Source organism: Peromyscus eremicus, chromosome 12, assembly GCF_949786415.1.
Source record: "Peromyscus eremicus chromosome 12, PerEre_H2_v1, whole genome shotgun sequence".
Classification (NCBI taxonomy): domain Eukaryota; kingdom Metazoa; phylum Chordata; class Mammalia; order Rodentia; family Cricetidae; genus Peromyscus; species Peromyscus eremicus.
Genome location: NC_081428.1, coordinates 19,886,879 through 19,907,398, shown reverse-complemented (window position 1 = coordinate 19,907,398; position 20,520 = coordinate 19,886,879). Strand labels below are relative to the sequence as shown.

Here is a 20,520-nt window from a genome sequence, read left to right as displayed (position 1 = left end):
AGAAGTGGAGGAGACCACTGAGGAGACATTGTTAATTCCTAGTATAATCCCAATTCTCCATCTTGTTTGGTGGAAGATGTTGGCTTGGAATGAGTGGAAACCAGCTTTGTTCCTAGAGTTTCGGTACAGAGCGCTGTTATTGCTGCATTTTACTGTTAATTTCAACACACTAGAAAACTTCAAAAGAAGATTCAGAATCCTTACCTTCAAATCCCAAATCTCTCCCTTGGATGTAAAATTACCACTCCTGTTTTCAAAAACTATAAAATCACCTTCCAGTGACCAGAGCAAAAGCTGAGAAACAAGCAATCCGTGTTCACCATGAAGAGCAGGGTTAAATTTTTCTTTCCACTGATAAATCCCACCCCGGAACAGATTTCAGCAAGGCAGCTCACAAAGCTCGCGGGTGAACTACACAGGCCATGTGGGTGCCGAGCTCAGAGCCGGAAAGCAAACAGCTGCTGTAGCCTGATTTGAGTTAAAATAGTGTGAGTGTTTAGTCTGGCGCACGGCTTCGGGGGAGATTGGCAGCTGGGTCAAACAAAGTCCTTCCGTTGGCTCCCTTCCCAGGCTGCTCTGCTAGTATTTAGTGGGTCCTAGTGCTGTGTAGGGCCCTTTTCTCAGGCAAAACCCTAACATCTGACCGCACCCTCTTTGCTATTTCAAAAAAAAAAAAAAAAAAAAGGAGGAGAAAAAGGGGGAAAATAGCTGTTTCTGCTTCTTTCGTTATAAGATAAATTCTCCTGGAGACAACCTCTCCCACTAATTGTGTGTTAGCCATGCATTTTATCTTGAGAGCTGACGCACTGGGCTCTCAACTGGTGTAGAAGGCAGACTGTTACAGTGTGGGATTCATAAAAGGGCCGCTATGGTGTGTGAAAGAATATCTGTGTGCTTAGGCAGGAAACTTTTTGATCTACAGAAAAGCCAGAAGACATCTAGGTAAGGTTCCTGGGTCAGATCTACTTTGGGGGGCAAAGTTTGGCAGTGAAATTGGCCCATACAAAGGATGCAAGTTTAAAGGGTGCATGCTCACTTCTGTGGAAGTTGAAATGAACTGAAGATTGTTTACTTATTTTTGATCCATGATTTAAAACTAAAATCAGGAGGCTGTAGTCTGTCTTTCCACGTTTGGCGTTCTGTTGTTGAAGCGGTCGCAATAGATATGGTTTGATTACAGAGCGAAGTCTTTGCAAAGTGACAGAGAAAGAAAACGTTTTTTAAGAAGGGAAATTGACAAGTTTTAAAGAGAAATTGTGTGAACCTTAGAAGACGAGTCAGTGTATTCGATTACACTAACATGGGTTTCATTACCAAAAAAGAATTTTAAAAAGTTGAACGTTGCTTTGGAAGGAATATTAAGTAAGTTGTCTTTGTCTCTTACTTTTTAATTTTAGCCGCTGATTTATCCTGTTGGGTCACATTTTTTGAGAGTGCTGAAGGCTGCCATGAATCCTTAATGAGGCCCCTTTGCACATGATTTTGGCCAAGTGCCAAAATCAACTTCCCAGCGGCGAGCTTTCTCTCAGAGAACCTGGAGCGATTTTTTTTTTTTATTAGAAATCATGTTTGAAAGCCGCCACAACCAGTTGTATAGGCATGTCAAAAATGACTTTGTACAGTAAATATGAAATAAGCCTCAGGTTTTTTTTCTCATATTGTCGCTGTGGAGTCTTCGCCTGTTGCCACCTAAGCAGCAATAGAATAAGAAGAATCTGAAATAAGAAAATTTAAGGACTTTTTTTTTCTTCCTTCAGCACACCAGAGTATGGGTGAGCGTCTCACTGAGCAGAATACACTATGGAGAGAGTCTTCAAAACCTGTTGGGACAAATAACAGATGAATTCATAAACCTGTTCTTCTCTGTAACAGTCAGTTAACAGTAAGTAATAGTTTTCTAGAAGTTTTGTGCATACAGTTAGTACAACATTGATTTAAGTGGGGTCTTTGTGTATGTCAAAAATGCCTTGGTGTTTGGGATCTGTTGTTAATATTTGTTACATATTTTAAAAGATTAGGTGATAGCTTGATGCTTTTAACAAACTTTTTCATAGAAATATTTGATATGTAAACATGTCTGAATGATGAAATCATTACATTTAATTGCTTTCCTGTAAGATAAAGGGTGAATTTTCGTGAAAGAGTGTGGGAAGCTCAAAGACACATACACTTTTTTGAGCAGTTTTTAAACCTGACTTTTCTACACCTGAATTGTCACAGGAGCCGGTATGTAATTCTATACGATAAGGTTTTGTGGGTTACATTCATAAGTTGCAATGAAATAGTCTAGTTACTAGATAGTAACAGTTTTAGATTTTGTCAGTGATTTTAAGCAATACTTAAGACATTAAAAGCGCCGAGTCCGCAAAGCACTTTAAAGTGTCTCTGCTGTTTTAAAGACATCCCGTGTCATCACCGTAAAACATGATTTTGCCTCCTGGGTTACAGTAATTTAATGCATAAGTTTGATCTAAGTTACACTTGTATGTTCTGCTTGCTATATCAATGAGAATTAAAAGAATTATCAGTTCGTAGTATTAGAACTATGAATTAGGAACACGAAATTAGAACTACCTTAATTGCTATGCTTACCACACACTTATAACTCTGCCAGTTTCCTCTTGACACAATGTAGCACATTGTTCATTTGGATTGTACAACAAACTGAGGTTAAACTTGATTTTTAAAATCTGATTACCTCTGGATAGTTAGTTTGTATTTTTGCATTGTGATTGATGGCTTTGTATGCACGTTACTGTTAGTTGAACTGAGGGTTAGGGTGTATGAAATGATCATATCAGTCAACAATAAGATTCATGGAAATTATGAGTTCCTACAAATTTATCTGGATTAGTTCCCTAGGTCTGTGAGTTCATAGCTGAAACAATACTTAATGTGACACTTCTTTAATAAGAAATTGTTATTAGATATGTCAATTTTTTATTAAAACAATCATTAAATTTGCTATCATTAACCAGATGCAGAGAAAAATAGCACTACATTGTTTGGTTGGCTCTAAAAACCCCTTTATTTTTTGTCTTCCTGATTTTAACTCTCATTTTATTTTTATTAACATAATTTTGCTAAGTATCTGAAATTTGTAGCCTATTTTCTAAAACTTGCTGAGATATATTTTGACTGACAGTTGCAAAGATTTTTGTTACTGTTAAATAAATAAAGACCATAGCAACACAAATATATTCAGAGATGGAAGTCTTAAGGCACCCAGATAGATATATTAGTGTTTAAGTTCAGAAGGCAGAAAATCACATACTTGGCTATTGGCAAATATTTTTGAGTTGCAGGAGAAATAAGTAAGCATTGAGAGCAACTTGAATTATATATCTCACTGCAGAAGTTAAACATTTACTTTCGTTTGCTGTGCCAATGAGCTGTTAGCTGAGTATGTCTATTGTGTAGGCTTTCAGACACAATCATCAACTATCGTTATTAACATTTTACAAAGAGTATCTAGAGATACAATCACTTTGAAAAGAAAAATATTTCTGTATAGTTTGCATTTACTGTATTTGAAACTAATGTTTTGAAAAGGTTTAATTATTCGTTCATTCTTTTGGACAGACTTAAGTCCAATCGCACTTCACAATGTAGAAACTTCAGAGAAATAAAATCAACTTGTAATTGTTCTTGTAAAGGATGGCCTTTTACCCATTTTAGTAAGAAAGGCCTTTGTTTGTTTCAATCATACAACAAGCACATAAAATTATTTTCCCCCACTTAAAAGAGACATCGAATAATTAACTGCCAACTTTTATTCTTTATTGGAATGCACACGTGGACACATTTTTATCTACAATTTTTAGTGGGTGAGAAACGTTAACAATAGGGCATTTTAGGTGAACATTTCATCATTGCCATGAAGTGCGTTGGTCTGAATGGTCTACATTCCAGTAATGAGATAAGCACATTGCTACAGTAGACTGAATGGCATTATCGAGTCTTGGCACCACCTCAGTGACCTCAGTCAGAAAAGATTAGTTACAGGCAAGAGGATTTGGGATTGGAATAGCAAAAGTAGATAAGAAATGCGTGTGAAGACATCAGCCTTCCTTGCGTTGGAGAAAGGATATGCTGAAATAAAAGGCCGTACATTTTATGCAAAATTTTGTGGCACTATTTTGCCAGTTATTTGTACAATAAATCTTGAAACACTAATAAGCTGGTTGTTGCCTGTGATGGATTTTCAGATTTCAGATGTAATTGTAACACTTTTTCATTCAGTAGATATCTAATGTATTTCCGAATAACCAAAATATAATTACAAATTTGATAGCCAAATCGTTTTTAAATGTTTTCATTGAAATTTAATATTAAGAACACAGAACTATGTCCTCTGATTTTAAGTCTTTTTTGAGTAAAAGAAGAGTTGATCTTCAGTTGTTACCATTTTCTCTTACGGATTTAATTCTTAAGTTATTATTAACTAAATATTGCTATTTGATATCTTTTTAAAGCAATGTGTTGGGTTCATTTTACAAGCAACATGGCCTATTATATGGTTAAACAAAGATGAATTATGTGCAGTTCTATAATCTTCTCTCAAAAATCCAGATAACAGGTCAGCCAAAGTTCTTTTTTTTCCCTAGGCTGAATATTTTTCTAAAAAAAAAGTAAGAACTTTTCAAAGTTGTAGGTTGCTTTTGTTTGTGTGCTCAAATGTGTTGTCACCATGCATTGCTGCCCATGCTGTGACACATCTGTCCTGTGAACTGTCTTGTGAGACATCTTGCCTCGCCCTAGGTTTGATTCTGTTCCATACTAGTCTATATTTTGTTTTAAAATTGACTTTCTTGCTGGGGATTAGCCAACACACAATTTAGCATGCAAGAGTCCATCCAATCTAGTTCTTTGGATACTCTCAAGCACCGAGTTGTTTCGCATGCATTATGATCAATGGCATGTTTGTGAAGCGAGGCTTCACATGTGATTATTACCCATTTTTAAGGTTATTAATATTTGGAGATTCTAGAATGCTATCATTTCCTTTAAGTGGAAATGTTTTGCTAATCCGTCAATGTTCCACGTTGTTACGACTATTACATAATAACTGTCCTTCAAAATACCTTCAGGCCAATCAGTTGTCTCAAGTTCCTTTTCTTTTGATGACAAGAAGTCAACATCTGTATGGGACAAAAGAGTGCCTGAAATATTTTCAGATGATTTTTCTTAGACTTTCCTACCAATTTCATCCTTGAAGAGATTTTGATAGCAATGATGGTCTTGTTTAAACATCTGGATAATTTTGAGAAGTGTGAACTTGACTTTGGTTTTCAAATTTTAATAGAAAATATAGGTGAAATTTATGGCAGGTATTTGCAGCATGCTATTCCTCAGTAAACTACCAACTAGAGAGAGAGAGACACAAGAAGCTCTAAGAAAGCCGTGATGGCAAATGGAAGATGGTGGTCCAGGCTGTCGGGTCCATGCTGTTACAGTTCTGGGCCTCTGCAGCCATCTCCCTTTTTAAATCCTGGCCTTGCTTCAGATTCCTTCAACATTAAATCTCAGTTATGTCTACAGAGAAAGCAGAGTCACTGCAGAACACACTCATTCCGTTATATCAGCCTCCTTGCTTGGGTTTTCCATGGCAAATGTACTGTTCTTCGTGTGTAGTGGTTTTCAAAATCATAGGTTGGGGTAGGTTGGCTCAGTACATTGGACATACTAGTATAATGTTCAAGCAAACTCTGCCTTAGCAAAAATAATTAGCTTTTTCACTTTGTCTTTACCTGGGCATCTTCCTAAAGAATGGACAGCTAGCTGTGCACAGAAGTTGGTATTACTGAAAATTACAGAACATGCTTGTTGACTTGTGAATTAATAACCTGTGTTTTGTCCAAAATTGTGTATGTCAATATATACGGTGTCAAATTTAACATTCACTTTGTTCAGCTTCTACTTGACATATGAGTCAATTGCTCTTTGAAGAGATTTTTGTTTGTTTATTTGTTTTGTTTTATAGTACTGGGTATTGAGCCCAGGGCCTCATGAATTCAGGACATCTCCAATGATAAAATATACTCATTATATATTTCAGTGACATTCTTCATGGAGTATAGTTATCTCATACAGCAAGTTTGTACATTGTGTGCATATTTCTTGGCATGCCCTTTGGAATTCTAACTTAATCACACTTCTTTTCATTCCTGGGGTTCATTCATAAATATTCACTCCAGAGAATTCTTTTTAATCAATACACAATTTTCGTTGATATATTCAGGGAACTTGACATTCAGAGAGGTTGGTGCATAGAAAATCTTTACTGATGTGTGATTTGAGTATTTCTAAAACATCTTCACTTGTCAGGAAGTGAATTAGTAATAATATAGAAACAAGGAATGATTGGTAATTTTGACAGATAAGACAGTGGTAATCAGTTCATAATGTTTGTAGAAATGATAACATTTTTCTATTGACATAGTTCTATGCCAACATGTTTAATTTAGAAACTGTATTTGTTACTAGAAGGCAGGAATCGATTTTAGTAATCAGTAGTTTAATATGACTGATCCAGTCCAAACCTAGGACTGATTAAATGAACAAATAGTTCTTCAAAAAATTGTAAACTGTCAGGTCACCTTATATCTGGAATTTGTTTTAATTTTCTATATGTAAATCCCTCAATATGAGTATAATGTTTTTTTAGAATTTACTATTTAACCATGAAATGTGTTCTTTGCTCTTAGATATGAAAGAGAAAGTGGTAATATTTCTTACAACTTGCCTTTAAAACCTACTCAAAATCAAATTTGAGTAACTAAAGCATGTAAAAGTTTAGATGACTAACCGGGCCCCAGATAAAATGATGCATAGAATGAAAGCGTTTGACTAGAAAGCCGACCATTGCTGCAGGTAGACCTTTTCCTTCCTCGCTTGAGAGACGTGCAATGAAAAGTGATTTCCAGATGTGCAAATTCACAGCTGCTTTTCTTTAACCTGAATTTTGCAGAATTGAGCTAAATTATAATAGGCTTTAAAGTCACTATATTTTTTAATGGTTTTAAAATTGATTTTTATTTTTCATTTCTGGGTTGAGTGCATAATAGTAAATGATGGGACTTAATGCTGATGTGGACCAGAAACTATTGCCATTTAGGTGGTAGCAGAATCATTACAGAGTTGGCAATTATAATTGAGCAGCACATAGAGCACATTTAAGAGCACAAGTCTCTTCCTTGTGTAGATGTAATGAATGCCCATATTCAATTGCATAATATAATCCATAAAATCAGTGAAAGCTACCTACATATTGTTGGAAAAAGTGTTTATCATCCATGTTCATAAAATGGAGAGATATCTTTATTTTTTCTTTGACCAGTGTTAAGGAAAACATCAAGAGAAAGATCTAAACAAATTGTTCACAGTATGGAATTCTAGGGGCTTGGAAGATAGCTCAGTCCGTAGCGCTTGCTGCATAAGCATGAGGCTAGGCTTTGGATCTCCAGCACCCCATGAGAACCTGAACATGGCAACTCACATCTGTAATTGCAGTGCTGGGAAGGTAGAAACAGGAGGATCACTAGGGCTCTTAGCCTGCCAGCATTGCCTGAACGTGAGGTGCAGTTTCAGTGAGAAACCTTATCTGCAAAAATAATATGAGCCATTGAGGAAGACACTGGATATCCACATCTGGCCATCACATGAATATACACACATATACACAGCGTACTCATGAGGCATGAGACGCAGACAGACGATAAGAGGCAGAGAAAGAGAAAGGTAAATTATTTGTGCAGATCATATCCCGAGCAATGAACACTGTGTTCGCTCTGTGACTATGGCAAATTACCGGAGATAATCAAATTATGAAGAGAAAAAGTAGCGATGTTTTGCTCATGGTTTTAAAGGTTCCTCTCCGCAATAGATTAATTAATTGACTTGAGCCTGTGGTGAGGCAGCACACGAGTGCCAGAGTGTAGATGATGAAGAAATTTTCTATCACTTCATGACCAGAGAGCAAAGAGGACAAGGGGAAGGGACAGGAACTCACAAACCATTGAAGCACATGTCCTAATGATATGATGATTTCCTACTGGGGACAACACATACAAGGTTCTGCTGTGCCTATGACCACTTTTATACAGTGAGCCTTTTCAGTGATGTATTTATCCACACACTGCAACCATCAACCCATTTTTCTAAAAACACTGCAACCATCAACCCATTTTTCTAAAAATATGAACACTTTTCTTCAATCCCCCATTTTACTTGAAGTTGCCCATGTGTCCTATGGCAATAAGATATTGTTATTAATATTATTGAATTTTATAAAATGCATGTCCCTCACTAAGAATCCTGGACTTGAAACAGATTTTTCTGTGTAACTGAAAGTAGTCTTTTTTTTCCCCTAGAAATCTATGGGAAGGTATTATTATGGTTTAAAGGAGGGACATGAGAGGCTGGGGAGATTTTAGGACCTTTATGATATGCAGACCCAAATAATGTTCACAATCAATTCTCCAGTATTACAAAAGTAATTGGTTTTTTTAAGAGCATTTTGAAAAGAATTTTAAAAATTTGACCCGAGAAATAATTGCAGGGCTGGCTCTCTGGTTATGAGTGTGATTATGGAATCCTTTATCTGTTCTATCTACAACATTCTTTCGAGTGACTCCTGACCTTGAAAGTACTATGCCTTCTGGTCTCAGATGCCCTAGGTCAGACTCACGACAGCGTGCCTCCGATATTTCATGCCAGTCCTGCAAATGGTCAGGCACAGCAGGGTTGATTACAATGCCTCATTGTATAGATAGGAAGCACAAAATACTTAGTTAGCTTTCTCTGAGTTGTATTCCTAGTAAACATTGGTGTGGGGATGCCAGTTTTTCTAGCTTATTTTATTACATGTTATACTTCATATTTACTGATCATAGACCTAGACACAATGAAGAAACCTTGACTACAACTCTCTGACCTCTCTCTCTGCCCCTCCCCCTCCTGTACCCTCCTCCCCTTCCCCCCCCCACTCTCTCTGTCTCCTCTTCTTCTTCCACCTCCTTCTCCCCTGCCACCTGACTATTAAAAGTTCTAAGTGTAGGAAAATGAGCCACCAGTAGAGAATACTGGGAAATACTGATCATTGATATAACAGGTTTTCTAATGTATATTTTGCTTTGTTCTAAGTTAAGTAATTGTCAGTGACAAATTAACTTTAGTCACAGACACTTTTTCTGCAAGGAAATAAACTATGATAATATCTACATGCTGCGTTTGCATTTTTAAGGTGTGGTTCCTTTACACATCAATGGTTTAAAATAATGAGAGCTAGGAATAATAGTATAATAGTTGGAAATATTTCTCAAGAAATTGCACTACTATGATTTGCGATTATCCATTATTACTACAGAAGAAGTATGTGGAGAGGTAGTTTGTTCCCATCATAGCCATCTATATCATCCAGTGTATCTCCTTATTATGGCATATCACAGAAAAAGAAATACTCAGATCCCTGTGTGAAGTGCTTAACTGCTCTGGTACCTATTTACTCTTTCAAATTCTGAACTTGGCCACATTGCACACTTGTAAAAAAATGAAACTTCAACTCTTAATAGTGGGCAAATGTCTTAAAATCTGGGTTTATAATTTCTGCTGATAAGACCAAACTAAAATGTAAATAAAGGTGTAGATGTAAAATGTGTCTTAAAATTGCTTGTGGCATTTGTATTGTTTATGCAACAATGACTGGCTGTCATAATTTAAAAGAACTTGATGGACATAGGACATTCTGGTCAAAATCTCTTTTCTACCTCTCACCTAGTTGAGTCCTTAAGAAGCCATGGTCATTCAGTGGTATTTCCCTAGCTCCTTATTTTATTCAGGAGAAATGATGACTGCCGTGTGGTGGAAATGGCCTTTGGGTCCATGCTTGCCACTTCGGTACTTGTATGTTGGGCCTTTCCCACAGATCCTCATTCCAGTATCCTGTTCCTTCCCTGAATATGGCACTGTGCCCTAAACTCCTGTACAAAACAGCTAGGAAATGTTTGGATGTTCCTTCTCCTTGAAGTTTAGCAGCAAAGTAACATGGTTGAAGAGGAAATCACTAGGGTGGTCTTTTTCATTGCTTTATAGTACTTCTTTTCATGATTGTGGAATAATTTATTGATTCACTCTACTCTGTTAACAGACTTGGGTTACTAGATTTATCTTTTGAAGATAATTTTAACAATATAGGCTCAGTAACAAAAGTTGTAGTAGTCACATACTCTCTTTAATAGATGAAATATGAAAATAAAATTGTTTAGTTAAAGCACAGCACCTAGAGCTTACTTTTTTCTTGTATTGAAAATAGAGTTCTTTCCTCATAAAATATATTCTGATTATCATTTTATCCTCCCAACAGCTACCAGTTTCTCCCTCCTTTCTTTGTCCTCCAGGTCCATACCCTTCCTGTCTCTCCTTAGAAAACAAATAGACATCTAAGAAATAATAATAGAATAAAATAAAGTGAAATAAGGTTAAAAAATAGGTACCAGAGTCTAGTGGGAAACATTTGTTTTGAAGCAGTTAAGTACTTCATACAGGGATCTGAGTATTTCTTTTTCTGTGATATGCCATAATAAGGAGGTACACTGGATGGTATAGATGGCTATGATGGGACAAAACAGAAGAAAAATAGCCAAAGCAAAAGCACAAGAAACACATAGAGACTTACAGACACAGGTTCACACCCACAAGAGTCTCATAAACACATAAAATCGGAAGCTATACTATATACACAAAGGACCCGTAAGGTAAAGAAAAATATCCTCTGAAAAAAACCTTATGAGATAATGAACCTCCAAAGATGCCATTGAGTTCATTTTGTGTGGGTCATCTCCTGCTAGGCATGGGGCCTACCCTTAAGAGTGGTTTGTTGCCGGGCGGTGGTGGCGCACGCCTTTAATCCCAGCACTCGGGAGGCAGAGCCAGGCGGATCTCTGTGAGTTCGAGGCCAGCCTGGGCTACCAAGTGAGTTCCAGGAAAGGCGCAAAGCTACACAGAGAAACCCTGTCTCGAAAAACCAAAAAAAAAAAAAAAGAGTGGTTTGTTTCTCCAGTGAGACACCTCTGGAAAAAGTAATTTTTCATTTGCAAGTCCTTATCGATTGGAGATACGATTTTCGTTTAGAGACAGGGACATGTATCCATTTCTCCTCTCAGCTCTAGGATCCCTTCTGGTGCATATCCAGGCAAGACCTTTCCACACTGCCCAAGTCTCTGAGTTCTTACATGCATTAACCCTTTTCTATCTGGAAGGCCTTGTTTCCTTGGTGTTGTGCATCCTCTCTGGCGCTTACACTCTTTCTGTCTCCCCTTCCACATAGTTCCCTGAACCTTGGGGGAAGAGATTTGATGAGGACATCACATTTATGGCTGAGTGTTCCAAGGTCTCTTTACTCCCTACACATTGATTGGTTGTGGATCTCTGTATTTTTTCCTATCTACTGTAGTCATGGTTGTGGCAGAATGTTGTTAGGAGTTATTTTATTTCTATTTTCCTTTAGCATAACAGTAGTTTTGATTTTTCCCCTAGGTCCTTGGCCTCTCTAGTTTCAGGTATGGGTTCCATCTCATGAAGCAGGCCTTGACTCAAATCAGATATTGGTTGGTTACTCCCCCAAACTTTGTGCCATTATTACAACAGCACATCTTGTAGGTAGGCACTTTCCAGTCCCATGAATACTAGTTTGTATGACTGAAGACCCTAGACAAGCACCAGATCAACTTCTCCATGTTCAAGGAGGTGTCAGCAATAGGGCTTTGCTCTCAGTTTATAGAGAGGAACCAATAGACCTGTCAACAGCCTGGGTTGTTTGTGGATTCCCATGGGACCCCTTTGGCCAACAATGGGTTAGATACAACTCATTCCCAGTACTGGAGGCTTCATTTGGTGATAAAACATGTCAAATCTGGGCTCTGTCTTCTCCATTACTTGGCAACTTCATTTAGATCAGCTTCATAAGTGTACATATTTTAGGAAGCTTCTATTGTGTTAGGTTTCCATATGAAACCTGGCAAGTGGCCCTTAGTTTTATTTGTGCCTCTCCATATTAGCTCCCCCACATTTCTCTTCCCTCTCCCTCCCAGTTTGAGCTTCCATTTCTGGTCCCCCTCCCATACATCCACAATTATCTCTTCTATTTTCTTTTTCTAAGGAGATCTGTCCCTCCTCCCTAGGTCTATACCTAACCTCTATGGTAATATGGCTTGTAGCTTGCTTATCAATGACTCAACAGCTAATATCCACATATAAATGAGTACATACCATTTCTGTCTTTCTGTGTCTAGGTTACCTTACTCAGTTTGATATTTTTTTCAGCTCCATCCATTTACTTTCCAATTTCATAATTTCAGGTTTTTTTTTACCTGCTGAGTAACTTTCTATTCTGTAAACATATGACCTTTTGTTTATCCATTGATCTGTTAATAGACATCTAAGTTATTTCTAATTTCTGGCTGTTTTGACTAGAGCATCAGTGAACATGGCTAAGCAAGTGTCTCTATGGTAGGATGAAGTGTCCTTTGGTTATATGCCCAAGGGTGGTATAGCTGGATCTTAAGGCAGATTCACTCTCAGCTTCCTGAGAACAGCAACATCAATTTTCATAGTGAGCTGTACAGGTTTACACTCTCACCAGCAATGGGCAAGTGTTCCCTTTACTCCACAGCCACACCAGCATGAGCTGTCACTTGTTTGAGTGATCTTACATTCTGACTGGTTTAAGATGAAGTCTCAAAGTAGTTTTGATTGGCAGTTCCCTGACGACTAAGGATGCTGAACATTTCTTTTAAGTGCTCCTAGGCCATTTGAGTTTCCTCTATTGAATATTCTCTGTTTAGATCTGTAGCCCATTTTTAATTAGGTTACTTGTTTTCTAGATACCTAGGTTTTTTTAGTTCATTGTATACATCGGATATTAGCCCTTTGGTGTGTAGTTGGTAAAACCCTTTTCCTGTTCTGTAGCAAGCTACTTTGTTCAAATAACAGTGTCTTTTGCCACACAAAAGCTTTTCAGGTTCATGATGACACAGTAACTGTTCTTAGTGCCTGTGCTATCAGTGTTCAGTTCAGAAAGTCTTTTTCTCCACCAGTGAGTTCAAGACTATTCCCCACTTTCTCTTATATCAGTTTCAGTGTATCTGACCTTACACTGTGGTCTTTGATCCACTTGGAGTTGAATTTTGTACTGGGTGATTAAGTATATATCTACTTGAATTGTTCTACATGCAGCCAACCAGTTTGGCCAGCATCATTTGTTGAAAATGCTGTATTTTTTCCAGTTTTTATTTCTGGCTTTGTATTTCAAAGATCAGGTGTCCATAGTGCGTGGACTTATTTGGGAGTCTTCAATTTGATTCCATTGATCAATGTGTCTGCTTTTGTGGCAATACCATACTGCTTTTATTATGATAACTCTGTAGTACAATTTGAGGATGGTGATGGGGATATTTCCTGAAGCTCTTTTACTATTCCAGAGTGTTTTTGGAAAGCTTGCTTTTTAATTTTGTGCTAACTATAATTTGTGCGTGTTTGAACAATATGAAGTGAATACAATACTGTGTTCTTAGGTTATTGTAGGAAATATTTTCTAGAAAGGCGAATAAATGTGTGTTGATAATACTTAAATCTTCTTTATTATTTTTATTGTTGTTGTTATTTATTTTGTATGGGTGTTCCGCATGTGTGCTTGTCTACGTACCATGTGTGTTCCTGGTGCTCCTGAAGACCAGAAGAAGGTGTCAGATCTTTGAGAACTAAAGTAACATACAGATGGAGGTGAGCCACTATGTGGGTTCTAGGAATTGAAACCAGGTCCTCTTAACCACTGAGTCTTCTCTCCAGCCCTTATGAATATTTTTGAAATAATAAACCCTAAATCATTTTTCTTTACTGTAATTATTTATTATGTGCATGGAAACATAGTTATAAGTTAGTAAAAATACTCTTTTTTTAACTTGATCAATTTCATTTTTCAACTTATGAATTCCTGAACTGTTCTAAGTCAAATAATTAGTACGATGTTTTTGACATGATATAATTTAGAATAATCCTTAGTATATGTAACCCCATAATTTCATATCTGATAAGAACAAAATGTAAGACCTAATATTATGTTTTGGGTTTGTATGTGAACTTGAATGCGAGTGCTCACAGAGGCCAGAAGGCATTGCATCCCCTGGAACCAGAGTTGTACTGGTGGTTAGGAGCCTCCTTACGTGGGAGCTCAGAACTGAACGTGGGTCCTGTGCTGAAGCAATAGTACTGCCTAAGCACTGAGCCCTCTCTCCAGCCCCCAAATATAGAGTTTTGACTGTAGAGATAAATACTTATTTGAAAGCTATGGGAATAGGTTTAGAGAAACTTTGTTTACTAACTTGTACACTATTTTGGACAGTTCATCAGGTCATGTGACTCTGTTCAAATTGAACGTGATTTACATTACTGGGAAAGTAGAAATATCATTAATTTTTTTACAATACTGATTGAAGAAAGAGTAATATTGAATTATATATATGGCCCTATCCAATTCACCTATTGTTTACTTATTAGCCTCTATTGAGTACTCTCTTCAAGTGCTAGTTTATATATTTATTTACTACTTTGGCCATGTTGATAAATAATATAAGGCTGCCATCTGGGTGTTGGTCGAAATTGCTAATAAGCAACCACTTCAGTGAAATAAGTAATATTAATGTCATATATCAGAATACAGTTTGCAAGGGTCTTTCATGTAGTACACAGATTAACAGCAGATGGAGAAGTACAGCACCATCCCCCTGCCCCAAACAGTGAAATAATTCATATCTAAAGCTAATACAGGCTAGGCAATTACATGGACAATGTTTCTCATCAACTCTAGAACTGTTTTATTTTGTTGTTGTTGTTTTTCTTTTTGTTTTACAATGAATTACAACTTGATAAATATTAGAAGCCATTACATGAAATCAAAGGTGAAGTAGTCTTTTTTGAAATTTTTTTTAAGAAAACTGATTTTATTTGTATTTACTACTCTATATATTATTGATATCTTCTGGAAGTTAATTAATAGTACTTGGTAAGCAATTTCGCTTTTGTGGTTTTCCTCAGAATTGAATTCTAAGGACATTACATATCATCTATAAATAAGAAAACTATGTTCTGGTATTCTTCCATTTAAATAACCACCTCGCTTTTGGCCAAGGTCAAGGAGAATTAAACCTTGTTATTATTTTTGACAGCTATACAATGCCTGATAATGGTTCTATTTCTGACACCAGCTGGCAGCATGTCCTCGTTCAAATGATTTCATAGATGGCCTGGTCACAATCCAGACATACAAGGGACATGCTGAATTCCACTGCTGTGCTTCTGCCTAATTAGACGTGTGTTCCTAATAGGAAGAGAAGGCCAACTTCAGCAATGCTTTTTCTCCACGTAATTTTTTTCTTAGTTATTAAGTGCATTTTTAAGCAGGTACTGTGCCTGAAGGCTTCTGGATAAGCAAATTAACCTGGACATTTTAGAAAAAAAATACTGGTTTGTCGTATGTGATGTGGTGTATCTTTGGCCTAAAACAGCTATAATTGACTTGGAGTTCTGTCCTCTCTAACTCGGATGTCATCTGCATCAGTTGGTCTTTGATAATCATGACAACGTCTGGCATTCTTCTCATCACACTATGTTAAGGGTCAGGTTCACAGATTAGATAAGACAACAGAAGAGACCACCTTAGAGAAAAAGCTGATTTTAAAGAAAATGTTAATATTCATTTACTTGGAATTAATCAGAAATAATGATCAGGGAGAAGACTGTTGTAGAATTACTCACAACATGTACACATGTGTACACACACACACACACACATAGTGTTGAAGTCCACATATGCACACCACTTTTTTCTGTCAGAGGCCAAGTCTCTCTATGCAGTCCTTCTTTCGTAGAATTCATTCTGGAGCACATATTCACCTCAAATGCACAGCAATGGCATAGGCCTCAGTCTCTCAAGTGCTAGAATTATAAGAATGAGCCACCAAGGACATTTTTAGGTGCTTCCACTTAATCATCCTTTGTTAGTCATGTCAGTGTCTGAGAGGGTCCCTGCAGGTTTCGTGGCAGCCAGGGAAGTGATCCTCAAAGGGGTGAGAATGAAAACTTGGTTCAGCCTGACTTAGGCTGGATCAAACTTCAGGCGTCTGATGCCAAGTGGTTTATTGCCAGCATATTTAAGCAGGTATAATTTCAAAAAAAAAAGTTTCCTGATATAATACAATCACCAGTGCATAGGGAAGGATAATTACATCAAAACTTAATGCAGGATACATATCATTTCTTCCAAGAAGATGAGTTCTGGAGATAAGCTACCTGTACTAGCTTAAGGAAGGATCTGATATGGTCTTGATCACATAGATAATATAGAAGTCATTTGGTCTATTAGCTACCCTCCAGTCCTGGTTGTGGAAGCTTGGAGAAGGCCCTGGTTATACAGGTAATGGAAAGGTTATTTATACTACTGGCTACCTCCAGTCCTGGTTGTGGGAACTTGAGATGACTTGGCCCAACAGATGAAACAAATCTCTAGGCTCTTAATCACCTCAAATTCCCAGCATTCTAGATGGAAGAACAGATATGTCCTCCTTTGAGGACACACCCCTGCATGAATAACATTCCTGGTTTCCCGGGAGATCTGTGGGTACAAGGTCCTTCATGTTCCCAACAAGTGTTATATTAATTTCTTCATGAAGAAAGCAATAGCATTTTACCAGAAGTGTTTAATTACTTTTAACACATTAGCTACCAAGCCAGTTTTCATTCCTGTAGTGTTTAAACTTTTTTGTTTTAAAGACATTGTAATAGTTGTCAACTTCTTTTTTTTTTTTTTATTTTAAACATATGGGATTTTTTTGTTGTTGGTTTTGGCTTTAGATTTTTTTTTTTACTCTCATACAACTACTATAAAAACAACCATGATCCTGGGAAATCAAATATAATTCACGAAAATACCATTCTAGCAGAGTTACAGGTAAAATATCAACATACATAGGTAAAGATACAGATACAGATATAGAAACAAAGACATATATAGATATAGGTTAGGTAGTTCTAGATATAGATATGGATGATATAGTTTCACTGAGCCAAATTTAATTCCTGACAAATATTTCATGCCTTGGAATTTTTCTGAAGGTCTTAATCTTAAGATTATCTTTATGACTTGCAAAGATTTTTATGGAGACAAACAGTCCACCTGAATTTTTGTTGATAATTTTATTTGAAATCATTGACATTTATGTTCTAAAATAATTATTTTTTTAATTCATTTGCTCAATTTAAAAAATATATCAGTAGATGGTAATTTTATACATATTGACTTTTTTGGTAAGAGAAAATGAATTTATATTTATAATGAACAACAAAGTATCAAAGTACATAATTCTTTTGTCGTGAATAATTGTGTAATGAAAGGCACAAGTAATTTAACTAATTACATGTTTGAAGTACATAGAAAATGCCATTTCTAATAAATGCCTTCATAGAATCATAATGGTGAATATACTTTAAGTGGCTTTTCTTTTAAGAGGAAAAGCACATATGATCTGTATTTGATTTTCCTCAACTTGTGGAAAGTTATGTGATAATTTTGACTAGTTGTCTGATACAAACATACCAGTTTTCAAGATCCACTAGGAAAATTGCCATATACAGACTATTTTTCTCTTGCCCTGTAGAATTATTTATTTATTTTAAATCCTTGGTGCTCATAGATGTAAAATAATATGCCATTATGACAGATAACTAAGTTGAAATGTATTAAAAATATAATGCAGAAGCCATGTGTGGTGGTACAAGCCTTTAAACCAAGCACTCAGGAGACAAATGTAGATAGATTTCTGTGAGTTTGAAGCCAGCCTAGTAGACATAATGAGTTTCAGGACACCAGGGCCATGTAGAGAGTTCTGGTCTCAAAACCCTACTTAAACAAACAAACAAATAAAACAATGCAGAAGAATGTAATCATCAGTATCTATTCAACCTTTGTGGTTTAGCTTCATTTATTTTGATTACTAATGAAACAAAATATCTTAAAAGGAAATGTTAAAAATTAGTATGTCTCTGATTCTTTTTTCTGATGCATATGAAATAACTAATACTAGGTAAATGAGTCAGCAAAAGAAAAGACAAATAGTCATGGAATAGCCAAAAAGCATATGATCCCTACATCCTTCCTGGTGGATTCAAACAACCTGCAATTAGAACTACTAAGCAGTTCTCAACCACTATCATGTAGTGAATATACATTTCTATATTCCTGTTAAAAATACATATGTGAATATGGAATATTGAACAGTAATTAACCAGCACTGGAAATAGGCTCAGTGAAGCTAACCAAGCAAATAGGTTTTTAAAAATAATGTTCTTAGGTCTGGAGAGATGGTTTAGCAGTTAGGAGAAATTGTAGAACTTGGGGTTCAGTTTCCACCAAGCACATGGCGCTCCACCTGTAACACCAGTTCTAGAGGGTCTGGTGCCCTGTTCTGGCTTCCATGGGCACTGAGCACACTTGTGGGGTGCATACTCAGGCATTCACACATACAAATAAAAAGTGAATAAATGTATCTTTAAAAAAATAAAAGGTGGGGTTGGAGATTTAGTTCAGTGTTAGAGTGCTTGCCTAGCAAGCACAAGGCCCTGTGTTCGGTCCTCAGCTCCGAAAGAAAATAAATAAATAAATAAATAAATAAATAAATAAATAAATAAATAAATAAATAGCTAAATAAAAAGTGTTCTTTACTTAAAAAAAAAACCAACAACAATGTTCTTTACTTAAAAAGGAAAAATAAACCAACACAGATCTTTTTGAACATTTTTTAAAGAAAACATGCTTTTCATTACCATCTGAGCATCTTGGAAGTTATTACTGAAACCAAGAAATCACGAATAGACGTTGTCTTCAACAGCTGCTTAAAGAATGTATCTCACACTTGATTCTTATTACTCTTGCAGGATAAGGCATGGGATGTGATAGATGATCAACAACTAAATCTTGAACTTAATAAATGATTAGGACCGTCTAAATAATCCTAATAAAATGACTGTCTATCAGTTACTTTTCTTCCATTGTAACAAAATCCTTATCAACGGCTACTTGAGGAAGAACGGATTTACTTTGAGTCACGATTTGAGAGGATAGACACAGTCCACAGTGACTGGGAAGATTTATGGTGGCTGCATCATCAGAGAGCTAGTCACATTATCTCTGTCATCTACAAAAAGAGAGATGAAGATTGGTGCTGATCTTACCTTCTCCTTTATTCAGTCTGAGATCCTAATCAATGTGATGATGTCACCCATATGTAGAGTGAGTCTTCTCTCAGTAAAACATCTTTGGCAATGCTCTCATAGGTACAGCCTAGGAGATTCTAATCCTGTCAATTTGACAGTGTTGGTTAACTGTCCTACTCTGCATATCTGACTGGGCTTTATCCTATTGATATGGCCCATTTGTGGTGGTATTGTGCTCCCCAAAATATTGTGCACCCTAATAAATTTATCTGGGGTCAGAGAACAGACAGCCACTAGATACAGAGGCTAGAAAATAGTGGCATTCACACCTTTAATCCTAGCATTCCAGAGACAGAAATCCCTCTGGATCTCTGTGAGTTCAAGGCCACATTGGAAACAGCCAGGCTTTGGAACAGTTCAAGGCCACATTGGAAACACACGCCTTTAATCCCAAGAAGTGAGCCTTTAATCCCAGGGAGTGATGGCAGAAAGGCAAGATACATAAGGCGTGAAGACCAGAAACTAGAAGCATTTGGCTGGTCAAGTGTTCAAGCTTTCGAGCAGCAGTTCAGCTGAGAGCCATTAGGATGAGGACACAGAAGCTTCTAGTCAGAGGAAACAAGATCAGCTGAGAAGTTGGCCAGGTGAGGTTAGCTGTGGCTTGTTCTGTCTCTCTGATCTTCCAGTGTTCAACCCAATACCTGGCTCAGGTTGGATTTTATTAATAAGAACTTTTAAGATTCCTGCTACACACATTCCCTTGCAAACTAAGATTTTCTTTTTTTTCTTTTTTTTTTTTTTTTTTTTTGGTTTTTTCGAGACAGGGTTTCTCTGTGTAGCTTTGCGCCTTTCCTGGAACTCACTTGGTAGCCCAGGCTGGCCTCGAACTCACAGAGATCCACCTGGCTCTGCCTCCCGAGTGCTGGGATTAAAGGCGTGCGCCACCACCGCCCGGCTAACAAACTAAGATTTTCTTGTAGCTACTTCTGGATCTCTGGTCTTTAAATATTTTAATTATATTGTAAATTAATATCATCTGAAAATTAATATTCACAGAAACCACATTGAGTTTCACCTTGTAGTATTATCAATTAAAGGAAATGATAATTTATGGGGGTCAAAATGTGTGGTAACTTGGAAACATCATGCCTGTATCTCATCAATAAAAGAATGAAGATTGTAGCTTGAGTTTTCCTGCCTGGCCCACAGTCAGGACAAATCTCTCTCACCTGCCAGTCCCACAGCTGCTCAGACCCG

General features: G+C 36.8%; 1 long non-coding RNA gene across 1 annotated transcript in view; it reads left to right on the top strand.

Annotated features, from left to right (window-relative positions):
- The first annotated feature begins 697 nt into the window (after positions 1-697).
- The window catches only part of LOC131922773 (uncharacterized), a 103,582-nt gene continuing 83,759 nt past the window's right edge, over positions 698-20,520 (top strand). Inside the window, exons 1-2 of the long non-coding RNA XR_009382380.1 lie at positions 698-942; positions 1,758-1,882. This is a non-coding gene — a long non-coding RNA (uncharacterized LOC131922773). The remainder of the gene's footprint in view (positions 943-1,757; positions 1,883-20,520) is intronic.